Below are 13,856 nucleotides of genomic sequence, written 5' to 3'. Positions count from 1 at the left end.
CTCCCCTGCCACAGCAGCTTCTGAGCTGGGGCTGGGAAGAAGCGGGGTCTCTCCCTCTCTCTCCTGCCATGGCAGCCCCCGAGCTGGGGCTGGGAAGGAGGGGGGGGGGGTCTCTCCCTCTCTCCCCTGCTGCAGCAGCCCCCGAGCTGGGGCTGGAAAGAAGCGGGGGGGTGTCTCTCCCCTGCCACAGAGCTGAGGTTGGGAAAGAGGGCAATCTCTCCCCAGCAGCTGCAGCTCTAGATGTGGGGAAAGTTGCCTCATTCTCTGGCCGCCGCAGCCCTGCACATCCAAAATTCCCCCCACCCCCTCTTCTCACCCCACTTCCACCTACCCCCATTCCCTCCCAAGGCCACCACCTCACCTTACATGTGCTTCTTTTCCATGGTCCAGGCACCTAATTAGTGAAACCACACCTGCGCAGCTCCACTAATTAGGTGGGTGGCCCTTCATTTTTTCATGCGCACATCTTAGAGGGAATTATCCATGGACCACCTGAATGGAGTTCTCGGACCACAGTTTGAGAACCTCTGGTTGAGGGCCTTTAGGTCAAGCCAGGATATGGTTACTCTATCAAAAGCAGACAGTGACCAGGGACACTCTGAGAACGGCTGTCGAAGCCTCAAAATCCCTACTGAGGGTGGCTTCCATCTTCTTGTCTGTCATATCCTTGGGTAATTAACATATCTTTTGCTAGTGATGCCACAGCAGCATCTATCTTTAATATCGGTGAGGTCCTCTGCTCTAAAAGTGTTGGTTCTTGCAGCTTATAAAATCTGTGCCCACTTATACACTTCCCCTTGTCAGGGCATTACCATTTTCCCCTGATTACCTTTCAAAGGAAGGGTGAAGGGGGGATTGCTTTCTCAGGCTGAGATTTGCCCAGAGGCTTCTCATTTAAAGCCGCATTGTCAGGATGAATCTGGATAGAAGATGCCATTTTCCTGCACATAAGGACAAATTTAGGGTTGAGGGAGGAAGAAGAGGACATTTCCTGTTTTTCCTGCTGTTTATCCTGCTCTGAGCCCAAATGAGAAAGATCTCTCTCCTCACTAGAGTCTAAGTCTTAGGACCAATCTTTTTGTATTTCCTGATTTTTTTTGGCTCTTTTCACCCACTTTGCAGGAGTCCTTGTTTACCAGTAACCGTGTCAAAGAAGGAAATTGGGTTGGTTTTGCATGACTTATTCTTGACAAATTCACTCTATTCCTTTTAACCCTATTATCCTCAAGGTGCTTACAATTTAAATGTTTAATAATTTGTTCCAGTGTCTTTCCAGGTATCAGAGTTAAGCTGCCGGTCCTCTTTGTTCTTCTTTTTACTGATAGGTACTGTGTGTGCCCTTTTCCAGTTCTCTGGGACTGAAGCCTGAAACAAAATAGGCACTAAACATCTCAGCCTTCTTGATGACATCAACTGTTAGCTCTCCCTCCCCACTAAACAGAGGACTTACATTTCCCTTTGTCTTTCTCTTGCTCAATGTATTTAAAGAACTGCTCCTTATTGCTTTTTTCATGTCCCTTGCTAGGTATAACTCATTTTGCCTCTTAGCCTTTCTGATATTGTCCCTACACACTTGTGCTATTCTTTGGTACACCTCCTTGGCAATTTGTTGATATTTCCACTTTTTGTAGGATGCCTTTTTTATTTTCAGGTCATTAAAAAGCTTCTGATGGAGCCATATTGGTATCATACTATTTTTCCTATCTTTCCTTCGCATCAAGAGAGTTTGCCGTTGTGCCTGAATGGCATTCTCCATGCCATGCTCAGAAGCTGCTGAACAGGCTTTTCTGAGTTGGAGATGTGGTTCCCGAGGGAGGGGATGCCATGACATGCTGATCCAACTTCGAGTCCTGTGCCATGGCAGTGTGAGAGTCAGCTGTGTGTGAACAGGAATAGCGTAACTAGCCCTCTAAGGAGCTACCTGCATCATTTATCCTGGTGTTTGTGCGACTGATCTACCATGTGGAGTGGAGAGGCAGAGGCATGCCCAAAGAGAGATGCTGCAGGGGCAGATGGAAGTGGTTGAAAAGATCATGCTGCCTGTCGTAAATATAAAGGGAAGGGTAAATACCTTTAAATCCCTCCTGGCCAGAGTGAAAACCCTTTCACCTGTAAAGGGTTAAGAAGCTAAGATAACCTTGCTGGCACCTGACCAAGATGACCAATGAGGAGACAAGATACTTTCAAAGCTGGAGTGGGGGGAAACAAAGGGTTCTCTCTGTCTGTGTGATGCTTTTGCCGGGACCAGAGCAGGAATGCAGGTCAGAACTCAGAACTAAAAGAACTAAAAAGTTAGTAAGAAATCTACTTAGATATGTGTTAGATTCTGTTTTGTTTAAATGGCTGATAAAATAAGTTGTGCTGAATGGAATGTATATTCCTGTTTTTGTGTCTTTTTTTAACTTAAGGTTTTGCCTAAAGGGATTCTCTATGTTTTGAATCTGATTACCCTGTAAGCTATTTACCATCCTAATTTTACAGAGGTGATTCTTTTACTTTTTCTTTAATTAAAATTCTCTTTTAAGAACCTGATTGGTTTTTCATTATTCTTAAGATCCAAGGGTTTGGCTCTGTGTTCACCTATGCAAATTGGTGAGGATTTTTATCAAGCCTACCCCAGGAAAGGGGGTGTAGTGCTTGGAGGGATATTTGGGGGGGGAGGTTTCCAAGTGGGCACTTCCCTGTTCTTTGTGTAACACTTTGGTGGTGGCAGCTTTTAACCTAAGCTGGTAAGAATAAGCTTAGGGAATCTTTCATGCAGGTCCCCACATCCGTACCCTAGAGTTCAGAGTGGGGAAGGAACCTTGACATTGCCAATTACCTAATCCTGGAGAGGGGGAGAGAGATCTTAAATGGTTTTCTACTGCTTAAAGCCTTTTTAAAAATCAAAGATGGAAAAGAAAATGGGCAGGAGGCAAAGCAAACCACCACGGACTGCTACCAGGGATGCGGGAGTTCTAGCAGGCTATGAGATGAGGCATGGCCACACTGTAACATTGAACCACCTCTGGTAACTACACAGGAGAGGACAGCTCAAATGTCTCAGAACTGTGGGAGATGCTGGACTGCAGAAAGAGGGAGTAGGGCAAGAGGGAGCAGAGAGAATATGAGGGGCAGGAGATTGTTAGGGAAAAAAATCAAGGGAAAATATGGGAGTCAGGATGCAGAATGGGCTGGAGACTGGGTGGGACAAAATGGCAGCTCCCTCCACCAAGGTTGGGAGAAATTTGACTACGTCCTTGTCTAGGAGGCCCACATAGTGTGGGTGTAATTAAAGGTTAAATTTTGAATCTGAAATAAACTAAACTAAAGCGGGGAGAGTACAGTTTCCTCCCAGGAAGCTCAAGAAGAGGGTAAGTGAAAGAAGTGATTGTTTATCTTATGATTGATGAAAACTCAGGGTGTGCACTTCCTCAATTAACTACATTTTGCTTCCATTGCTGACCTCTAACTAAAAGTATTTGATTTCATGAAGTTATGAAATTTCCTCTCTCTCATTACAGACACTCCCAGCACTAAACCACAGGTAAGTACAGAAACAAAATCAGAGACTAGAAACAGAGCTTATTTTACAAAAATGCAGAGATTGAAGTAGAACAATTAAAAACACATTCATCAGATTATACTTCAATGGAAGCTGCTTCTTTACGGGACCTACCACAGAGTTTGGCTATCAGCAAGCCTGGGCTAACATATTAGGAAGATTGAAGTTGATATTGAGAATGCCTTTACCATCACACCACACCTTAACACTGAGGTTCTCAAACTGGGGGACAGGCCCAGTGGCAGAGAGAGAATGTATTCTGTGGCAACATAAGAAGCTTTAGGGGAAAAAAACCCTAAAAGTTAGAGCACACATTTTACCCACAGCAATGAATAACTAACAAAGCTGATTCCTCCAGACATATCAGGTCCTCAGATGGCATTGTGCATTTTGACAGATTTCTGTTAAGCTTGCACAGCATTATACAAAGTCACTGATATCTGTACGTTAATCCATTTGCTACGACATGGTGTGCACATGTATGCATAGGCCACAATCGCAGTTTTGCTTTTGCTCTTATTACAGTGGACCATTGGCTCATTCGTGCAACAGAAAAAAAACCCAACTCAAGTGAAAAACAAAGAAGCCACACCCGATTCAAGTGAAGCACTGCCGACGCACATAATCGGTATATATACTTGTGTGAAAGGCGGGGTGTGTGTGTGTGTGTGTGCGTGTAAACTACTGCAGACAAAAAGAAAGGGGTATGATCAAATAAGTTTGAGAACCACTACCCTAGCACACCTTCTTCCAAATACTGTGAAAAGATTCACTTTTCAAGTGCTTACTTCCTGTAAATATAACAATGTAATTTATGTATTGTACAGGATAGCTGTGATACAGAAATAATCAAAATAACTGAAATAGTCTTATATTGAGTGCAGCATAAATATGTAGTAACAAACCTGCTGAGAGAACTGAAATTGTGATTTATATATGTACAGCTTTCATAATGCAACAGAACATTTCTCTAGTAGTTTGGTTTCTAGTAAGCGTAAAAGAGGTTAGTCCAAACAGCAGTGATAATAAATAAGGCCTCACTATTGGAAAAGTGTAGTAAGAAATGTAAATCCGGATTTTTAAAGGTTTTAAGCATTGCTTTTTTTAGCATTGCAATGCCTAAGTCTCATTTTCAAAAGTGACTTAGCTTATGTCCTATTGACTTTTGATGAGACTTAGCAAAACAATGCCTAAATATCTTTAAAAATCTGGGCTTTAGTTTAATTGCACAGTAAAAATGTGACTAATCAATAATGTAATGTACTTTACTACCAATAATTCTGTTTTAGCTTTTTTAACTTGTGTGCTCATTTTAATGCATTACTGAATAGCATAATAAGCATATATTTTATTTGAAAGGTAATCTATGGTTTTCTGGAAATACTTGTCCACAGTAACTCCTGCTTATTGTCTTTTTAAAAAGTCAAGGCATAAAGCACTACACTAGTTGTGGTGTGGAGGTTCTCTCATGTTTTAAAGCAGAGGTGAGCAAACTATGGCCTGTGGGCTGCATCTGGCTTGGCCCCGCTCCCGGGATTCTGGCTGGGGTGCTGGGTCGGGGTCGCACCACGTGGCTTGGCCCCGCTCCGGCCAGGGCACAGATTCGGGGCTGCACCACACGGCTCCCAGAAGCTGTGGCATGGCCCTGCTCCAACTCCTATGCACTACAATGGGAGCTGCAGGGGCAGTGCCTGCGGATGGGGCAGCGAGCAAAGCTGCCTGGCTGCACCTCCACATAGGAGGCAGAGAAGGGACATGCCACTGCTTCTGGGAGCCACTTGAGGTAAGCGCTGCTTGGAGCCTACACCCCTTGAGCCTCTCCCCACGCTCCAACCCCCTGTCCCAGCCCTGATCCCCCTCCCGCCCTCTAACCCCCTCAGTCCCAGCATCCTCCTACACCCCAAATTCATCCCCAGCCTGCACTCCAACCCCAATTTTGTGAGCATTCATGGTCCGCCATACAATTTCTATTCCCCGATGTGGCCCTATAAGGGCATCTGCTGTGTCATCATGTGTAATAGCATTGTCGTAACCATAGGGGTATGTGTGTGCCAGGCATTAATAGATATTTTTGCCAGGGTAGGTTGGCCCTCCGACATCCTAACGGATTCGGGAACTAATTTCCTGGCAGGGACCATGAAAAGCCTGTGGGAAGCTCATGGGGTGAACCATTTGGTTGCCACCCCTTACCACCATCAAACAAATGGCCTGGTGGAGAAGTTTAATGGAACTTTGGGGGCCATGATACGTAAATTCATAAACGAGCACTCCAACGATTGGGACCTAGTGTTACAGCAGTTGCTCTTTGCACACAGGGCTGTACCACATCCTAGTTTAGGGTTTTCACCATTTGAACTTGTGTATGGCCGTGAGGTTAAGGGGCCATTACAGTTGGTGAAGCAGCAATGGGAGGGGTTTATGCCTTCTCCAGGAACCAACATTCTGGACTTTGTGAACAACCTACAAAACACCCTCCACACCTCTTTAGCTCTTGCTAGAGAAAACCTAAAAGATGCTCAGGAAGAGCAAAAGGCCTGGTATGATAAACATGCCAGAGAACGTTCCTTTAAAGTAGGGGACCAGGTCATGGTCTTGAAGGCGCTTCAGACCCATAAGATGGAAGTGTCATGGGAAGGGCCATTTACGGTCCAAGAGCGCCTGGGAGCTGTTAACTATCTCATAGCATCCCCCACTTCAACCCTCAAGCCTAAATCATACCATGTTAATGCTCTAAAACCCTTCTATTCCAGAGAATTAAAGGTTTGTCAGTTTGCAGCCCAGGGAGGAGATGACGCTGCGTGGCCTGAAGGTGTCTACTATGAAGGGAAAAGTGACGGGGGCGTGGAAGAGGTAAACCTCTCACTGACCCTCAGATGCATGCAGTGCCAGCAAATCAAGGAGCTGTGCACTAGTTTTGTGCCGATGTTCTCAGCCACTCCAGGATGGACGGAATGGTCCTACCACTCCATTGACACAGGTGGATGCTTGCCCAATTAGAGCCCAACCTTACTGGGTGACTCCTCAAGCTAAAACTGCTATAGAACGGGAGATGCAGGATATGCTACAGATGGGTGTAATCCGCCCCTCTAACAGTGCATGGGCATCTCCAGTGGTTCTAATCCCCAAACCAGATGGGGAAATATGCTTTTGCAAGGACTGCTGGAAGCTAAATACTGTGACTTGCCCAGACAACTATCCAATGCCTCGCACAGATGAGCTATTGGAGAAACTGGGACGAGCCCAGTTCATCTCTACCTTAGACTTAACCAAGGGGTACTGGCAGGTACCGCTAGATGAATCCACCAAGGGAAAGATCAGCCTTCATCACTCATGTAGGGCTGTATGAATTTAATGTGCTCCCTTTCGGGCTGCGAAATGCACCCGCCACCTTCCAGAAACTTGTAGATAGTCTCCTAGCGGGATTGGGAGAATCTACAGTTGCCTATCTTGACGATGTGGCCATCTTTTCTGATTCATGGGCAGAACACCTGGAGCATTTACAAAAAGTCTTTGAGCGCATAAGGGAGACAGGACTAACTGTTAAGGCTAAAAAGTGTCAAATAGGCCTAAACAGAGTGACTTACCTTGGACACCAGGTGGGTCAAGGAACTATCAACCTCCTATGGGCCAAAGTGGCTGCTATCCAAAAGTGGCCTGTCCCAAAGTCAAAGAAATAGGTCCAATCCTTCTCAGGCTTGGCTGGATATTACAGGCGATTTGTACCACACTACGGCCAAATCGCCGCCCCACTGACAGACCTAACCAGAAAGAACCAGCCAAATGCAGTTCAGTGGAATGAGGAGTGTCAGAAGGCCTTTAACCAGCTTAAAGCAACACTCATGTCTGATCTGTGCTCAGGGTCCCAGACTTTGACAAACCTTTCCTAGTAACCACAGATGCATCCGAGCATGGTGTGGGAGCAGTTTTAATGCAGGAAGACCCAGATCAAGAATTCCATCCTTTAGTGTTTCTCAGCAAAAAACTGTCTGAGAGGGAAAGCCACTGGTCAATCAGTGAAAAGGAATGTTACGCCATTGAATACGCTCTGGAAAAGCTATGCCCATACGTTTGGGGATGGTGTTTCCACCTGCAAACCAACCATGCTGCGCTGAAGTGGCTTCATACCGTCAAGGACAATAACAAAAAACTTCTTCGGTGGAGTTTAGCTCTCCAAGATTTTGATTTTGAAATACAACACATTCCAGGAACTTCTAACAAAGTGGCTGATGCACTATCCTGTGAAAGTTTCCCAGAATCAACTGGTTAAATTGTTCTTGAAATGTGGGACATATTGTTAGTTTTTATATAATCAGTACTATGTCTAGAGGTGCATGTGTCTTACTAACTCTGTTTTCTCCTCAAGCTCCAGGAAGAAATCACAGCCAGTGTGATACAGGCTGTCTGACACCATCTGTGAGTTGTGGGGTGTGTCATAACGATAGGGGTAGCCTAAATTCCTCCTTACCTGTAGTGGTTAAGAAGCTCAAGTAACCTGGTTGGCACCTGACCAAAGGAACCAATGGGGACAAAAGATACTTTTAAATCTGGGGGGGGGGGTTGAGGGGGGAGGCTTTGTTCTGGGTTCTTTGTTTCTGTGGCCGTTTGCTCTTGGGACTAAGAGGGACCGGACATCAATCCATGTTCTCCAAATCTTCTGAACAAGTCTCTCATATTTCAAACTTGTAAGTAACAGCCAGGCAAAGCGTATTAGTTTATCTTTGTTTTCTCAACTTGTGAATTTTCCCTTTGCTAGAGGGAGGTTATCCCTGTTTTGTTGTAACTTTGAAACTAAGGCTAGAGAGGGTTCCTCTGTGCTCTTTGAATTTTCTGATACTCTGTAAGGCTTACTACCAGCCTAAGTTTACAGAGGTGATTCTTCTACCTTTTTCTCTTTTAATAAAATCCTTCTTTTTAAGAGCCTGACTGATTTTTCCATTGTTTTAAAACCCAGGGGTTTGGGTCTGTAGTCCCTTTGTAACCAGTTGGTGAGGATTGCTCAAGCCTTCCCCAGGAAATGGGGTGTAGGCTTGGGGCAATATTTTGGGGGGAATAGGACTCCAAGTGGTCCTTTCCCTGATTGTTTGTTAAATCACTTGGTGGTGGCAGCGATCCCAAGGCAAGAAAGAAATCTGTGCCTTGGGGAAGTTTTAACCTAAGCTGGTAAGAATAAGCATAGGGGGTCTTTCATGCGGGTCCCCACATCTGTACCCCAGAGTTCAGAGTGGGGAAGGAACCCAGTGTAGTGATGTCTGTTGATGTGATGAGAACTTTGCAAATGTCAGCAATGGGGACATTACTGAGAAAAGCTATGGAGGTGGATAATGAATGTGTGGGATGTGCTCTAATTGTAGTAGGAGACTGTCTATTGTGGAGTTCATAAGATAAATGTATACACTGCAGGATCATTGTTTAGAGGTAGTTGTGCCTATGGATCTTTCGGTGGTTGAGAGAAATAATTGTGGTGATTTTCAGAAAGCTTTAGTCTGTTCAAGTAAAAAGGTAATACTTGTCTCATGTCTAGGGTGTGTAAAGCTACCTCCTATTGGTTACTGTGATGCTTTGGGAAGAAGCAAACAAGGTCTATCAGTTGATTGAAATGGAAAGATGATGGAACCTTGGATGTGGGAGGAGTGTAACTCTGTCCTTGGGAAAAAGCATGTACAGGGGATATGCCATAAGGGCCGCAATTTTGCTGACTCATTCAGCAGAAGTTTTAGCAACAAGAAATGCCATTGGTTCAAAAGGGGTTCTATGATTCTATGATTCTAACACAGGATGAGGCCAAGGTCCCAACCCTGGGTCAGGTCTCGTATGTGGGGATAAAGATTTTGGAGACCCTTTAGAAAACATTTCATGAGTGGGTGCGTGAAAACAAAACTGCCGTCTATGTGGCAATGAAATATAGCGATTGCCACCAAATGTACCCAAATAGAGCTGGTGGATAATCCTGATTGTTTAAGGTGTAACAAGTAGTCCAGGATAAGTAGTAGTGGAGCACGTGTTGCATTGACCTGCTGGCAGGTGCACCAGGATTGAAATCTAGTCCATTTGTGAACATAAGGGCATCTAGTTGTGTCACACCTGCTATTCAAAAGTATCTGTTGGACTGAGTCCGAACAGGTTATTTCCAAATCCCGGAACCACGAGAAGCCAGGCTTTGAGATGGAGCATCTATGGATTGGGATGGAAGATGTGTCCTGTGAAAGGAGCCGCAGTGTTGGACAGAGAGAGATTGGTTGGCATACCATTCTGTGAAGGAGGTAAGTATACCAGACCTGTTGTGGCCATGTTGGAGCTATAAGTATATAAGTATGACATGAGATCAGTCCTCCTGTGTCTTGTGAAGTACTCAGAATAGGAGGGGAAAGGGAGGAAAGTGATGCAGTGCATCCCATGTGACGAGGAATGCATCTCCCAGAGATCTGTGTCCCAGTCCCACTCTGGAGCAGAACTGAGGGCAAAAGACATTTTGTGGTGTGGCAAAAAATTATATGGGGGGGCATCCCCATCAGTTGAAGATGAGCTAAAGGGCTCGCATATCCAGTTTCCACTCATGATCACGGGAGAATCTCCTGCTCAATGCATCCGCAGTGGTGTTCTAGTGTCCAAGGAGGTATGCGGCTGAAATGCTAATGTGTTAGATACAACAGTTCCACAATTTGAGTGCCTCCGAGCATAAAGAGTGGTACCTCGCTCCGCTTTGCCTATTGATGTAAAACATGCAGGAAAGATTGTCCGTCATGACTGACAGTACGATATTCAAGTAGGGGGAAGAAATGTTGGCAGGCGCTGCGGACCGCCCATAGCTTTAGGAGGTTGATGTGTCGGGTGGATTTGGTTAATGATAATCTACCCTACACCATGTGATCGTAGAGATGCACTCCCCAACCAATTAGGGAGGCATCAGTTGTTAGGATCAAGGTTAAGGCTATGTTTATGTCATGGAAGTCATGGAATCTGTGACTTCCAGATACCCCCGTAACATTCTCTGCTTCAGCCCAAGGGGCTGCAAGACTCTGGAGCTGACAGCCAGTGGGGCCCTGGCAGGGTTCCAGCAACAAGCAACAGGTGATAGACTCCAGAGGGGCCCTCCTTAGGGTTCCGGTGACAGCCTCGCATGGGAAGAGGGGGACGCCTCGGGCAAGCAGCTGGGGTGTCCCGTTTTCTCTTTGGCAAATATGGTCACCCTGCAGCTCCCACCTTTCATGGGGAGAGGGGGTACCCCACAGCTCCCGCCACCACGGTGGTGGGGGAAACCATGGAGCCACAGCAGCAAATGTCACAGACAGGTCATGGCTTCCATTTTTGTTTATTGCCCGTGACCTGTCCATGACTTTTACTAAAAATAACCATGACAAAATCTTAGCTTTAATCATGGTTCGTGGTGGTTGGAGGAAAGTAACTCCAACACTGACATTGTTGGGCTGCGTCTTTCAAAGCAGTGAGTCCTCTGACTCTCGTTGGCATGGATAAGAGTTTGTGGAGGCTGTTTGTGGGGGAGACATACAGTATGGAGCCATGTCTGAAGACACTGCATATGTAGCCCTGCATGTCTGACCAGGAAAGTGGCCACTGCCTTGTGGACTAGAAGTTGGAGACATGTTCTGGCAGAGATCTGGGGGCAGATCCCTATGCTAGATACCAGATCTAGTATAGCCAAGAATCTGTGAGGTGGTAGGAAGGTTCTGGCTTGTACAGCATCCAAATGCACGCTGATGAATTCCAGGTGTTGTACCAGTATTAAAGGGGACTTTTCTAGGTTCACAAGGAGGTCTACCTTCATAAACAGGTTCATTGTTATGTGGATGGCTCAGAGAGCGTCAGCCTCAGATGGGACCTTGAGAAGACAGGTATCCAAGTATGGAAAGATGACAACACCTTATTTCATTAGGTAGGCGGTGACTACCACAAGGACCCTGGAGAACACCCAACGGGCCATTGACAGTCCAAAAGGCAGTACCTGGTAGTGGTTGTTACCCATGATGAGTCAGAGAAATCACCTGTGGGCAGGTTGTACTGTGATATGAAAGTATGCATCTTGGAGGTAGAGGGCTGAGAACCAGTCCCCCTGTACCAGTACTGGGATAATAGTGGAGAGGGTAACCATCTTGAAGTGCTATAGTTTGACAAACTTGTTTAGATTGTGAAGATCCAAGATAGGTTGCCAGCCACTGGATTTCTTCTGGTTCAGGAAATAATGGGAGTAAAAACCATGTATTGGAAAGGGACTGGTTCTATGGCTCCTAGTTGCAGAAGTTGGTTTATTTCTCCCAGTAGGTTTGTGAGAGGGATCTTTAAAGAGGGACAGGGATAGAGGCTGGTGGGGCAAGATGGATAGGAAGGGGATGGAGCATCCTTCTTTGATTATCTCTAGAACCCACTTGTACAAGGTGATTAGTCTACATGCTGTGAAAAACGGAGCTGGTTGGTTGCCAAATTGGAGGGTCGTCAAAGATGGCGGAAATGAAAGAGTGGGGAGGCTTCTTGGGGCCTCGACCACATGCTCAAAATTGTTTTGGTCGGGGTGCCTCAGAGGTAGCCCCTTAGAAGTGGGTTGTCTATGTTTGGAGGGACGCCTTTGGAGGGACGTTTTCAATGCTGGATGTCATAGTGCCATTGAGGAGTATACTGCAGTGGTCAGGATTGCAGGGGGGAGATGATACTGGCCAGGACATCTTTTTGGTGCTGGCATGTAGATGCAGAGAGATCAGAGGGTGGCTCTGGAGTCTTTAAAGGAATTCTGGGCATCATCTGTGTGCTCCGAGAATATTTAGCCCTCAAAAGGTAAGTCTTCCACCATGGTTCGAACCTCCTTAGGAAAACCCAAGAGGTGGAGCCATGATGCCTGTCTCATGACTACAGCAGTTGCAATGGATCAGGTGGTGGTATCTGCCAAGTCTAACAAGGCTTGTAGGGCTGTAGAGCCTCACAGTTAGAAATCTGAAATTGGAGCATAGCTGATGAATATGCGTGTTCAGATAAATTCAGGTGTTTCCAATCTGTCTCTGGATGACTAGAATGGGATTGTATTGACAGCCCTCTCTTGCACTGCACTGATCACGAGAGAATTTGGGGTGCAAGAACAGAAATTCTGCATCCTTCGCCGGACCATAATATTTTTTGTCGGCGCATTTTCAAGTCCAAGGAATGGACGCTGGGGGTCTGCCAGAGCATTTGCGCAGAATTAAGAGCTTCATTGATCAGTAGTGCGATCTTGGAAGAAGAGGATGTATTGAGGATATCAAGCATTTTATGCTTCTGGTCCTTGATTTCTTCCAAAAGAATCTGCAGGTAGTCTGCTATCCTGCAGAATAAATATTGAAAATGTCTGAAGTCGTCGACAGTTGTAGGGGGTGGAAGTATGATAGCCTAGTCATGGGAAGAGGAGGAAAAATGTAATGCTAGCGCAGCTTCCTCCTCCTCAGTTGGTAACAGTGGTTCCAAGGGAGGTTCAGCCCAGAGGGTGGGAGACTGATGGAGAAGGGAGAAGTGTAGGTCTCCGGCTTTGCTCCATGGCAGGTTTCCCAAATTGTGCCCTGTACATGACCCAAGGGTCCCAATATGGCCAGTATGAAGGGAGTGGAACATGTGGTTGAATCTGTGGTGGTCTGTATCAAGACTCTAGACCAGATATAAATTGTGCATAGTGAGGATCAGTAGCTGGAACTTGTCTAGGACACGAGGGTGAGATGAAGCCCTCCTCCTCATCGCTGGGGAAGGGAGGTGCCGTCCTCAAGAGACAAAGGGAGGAGTGTCGTGAGTTTGGAGAAGAGGGTGGAATCGGGGGGGTTGGGGAGAGAGGTCACGTTGAAGTAGAGGTGACTCAGCAGCATCAGATAACAGCAGGTCTTTAGGGTATCTGAAATCTTGAAGAGGGGGAAAACACATCATCGGTGCCAGTGTACAACTCGGTGCCGAAGGAGGGATACGTTTTCTCCGCAGAGTCAGTAGATGGAGCCAGAGAGTTGGCTGGTGCTGATGACTTGGCCAGTGCCAATGCTTTCAATGGTGCCAAGGGCTTCCTCGGTGTCAAAAAGGACAATGGTGCTGGCAGTTTTGCTGGTGCTGTAGCTCCTGAAGTCAGCCTGTTTTGATCTCCAGAGCTGAGAGATGGTGCCGACGGCTGTGGGTCTGCCTGGTTACGGTCTTAAGACCGTTTCTTTGTCTTGGTACTGGAGGTACCTGGATGGGCCCTGGAGCTGTGTCCCCTGTCAGATGATGTCAAGATAACTGACTTTACAAGGGATGGCGTTCTGGTGGGCTGTACCTCAAAGTGTGAGGAGGGAGCCCATTTCTTTTCATCTGAGTGAAA

This window comes from Lepidochelys kempii, chromosome 2 (genome assembly GCF_965140265.1).
Source record: "Lepidochelys kempii isolate rLepKem1 chromosome 2, rLepKem1.hap2, whole genome shotgun sequence".
Lineage (NCBI taxonomy): Eukaryota > Metazoa > Chordata > Testudines > Cheloniidae > Lepidochelys > Lepidochelys kempii.
This window is presented reverse-complemented; position numbering follows the sequence as displayed.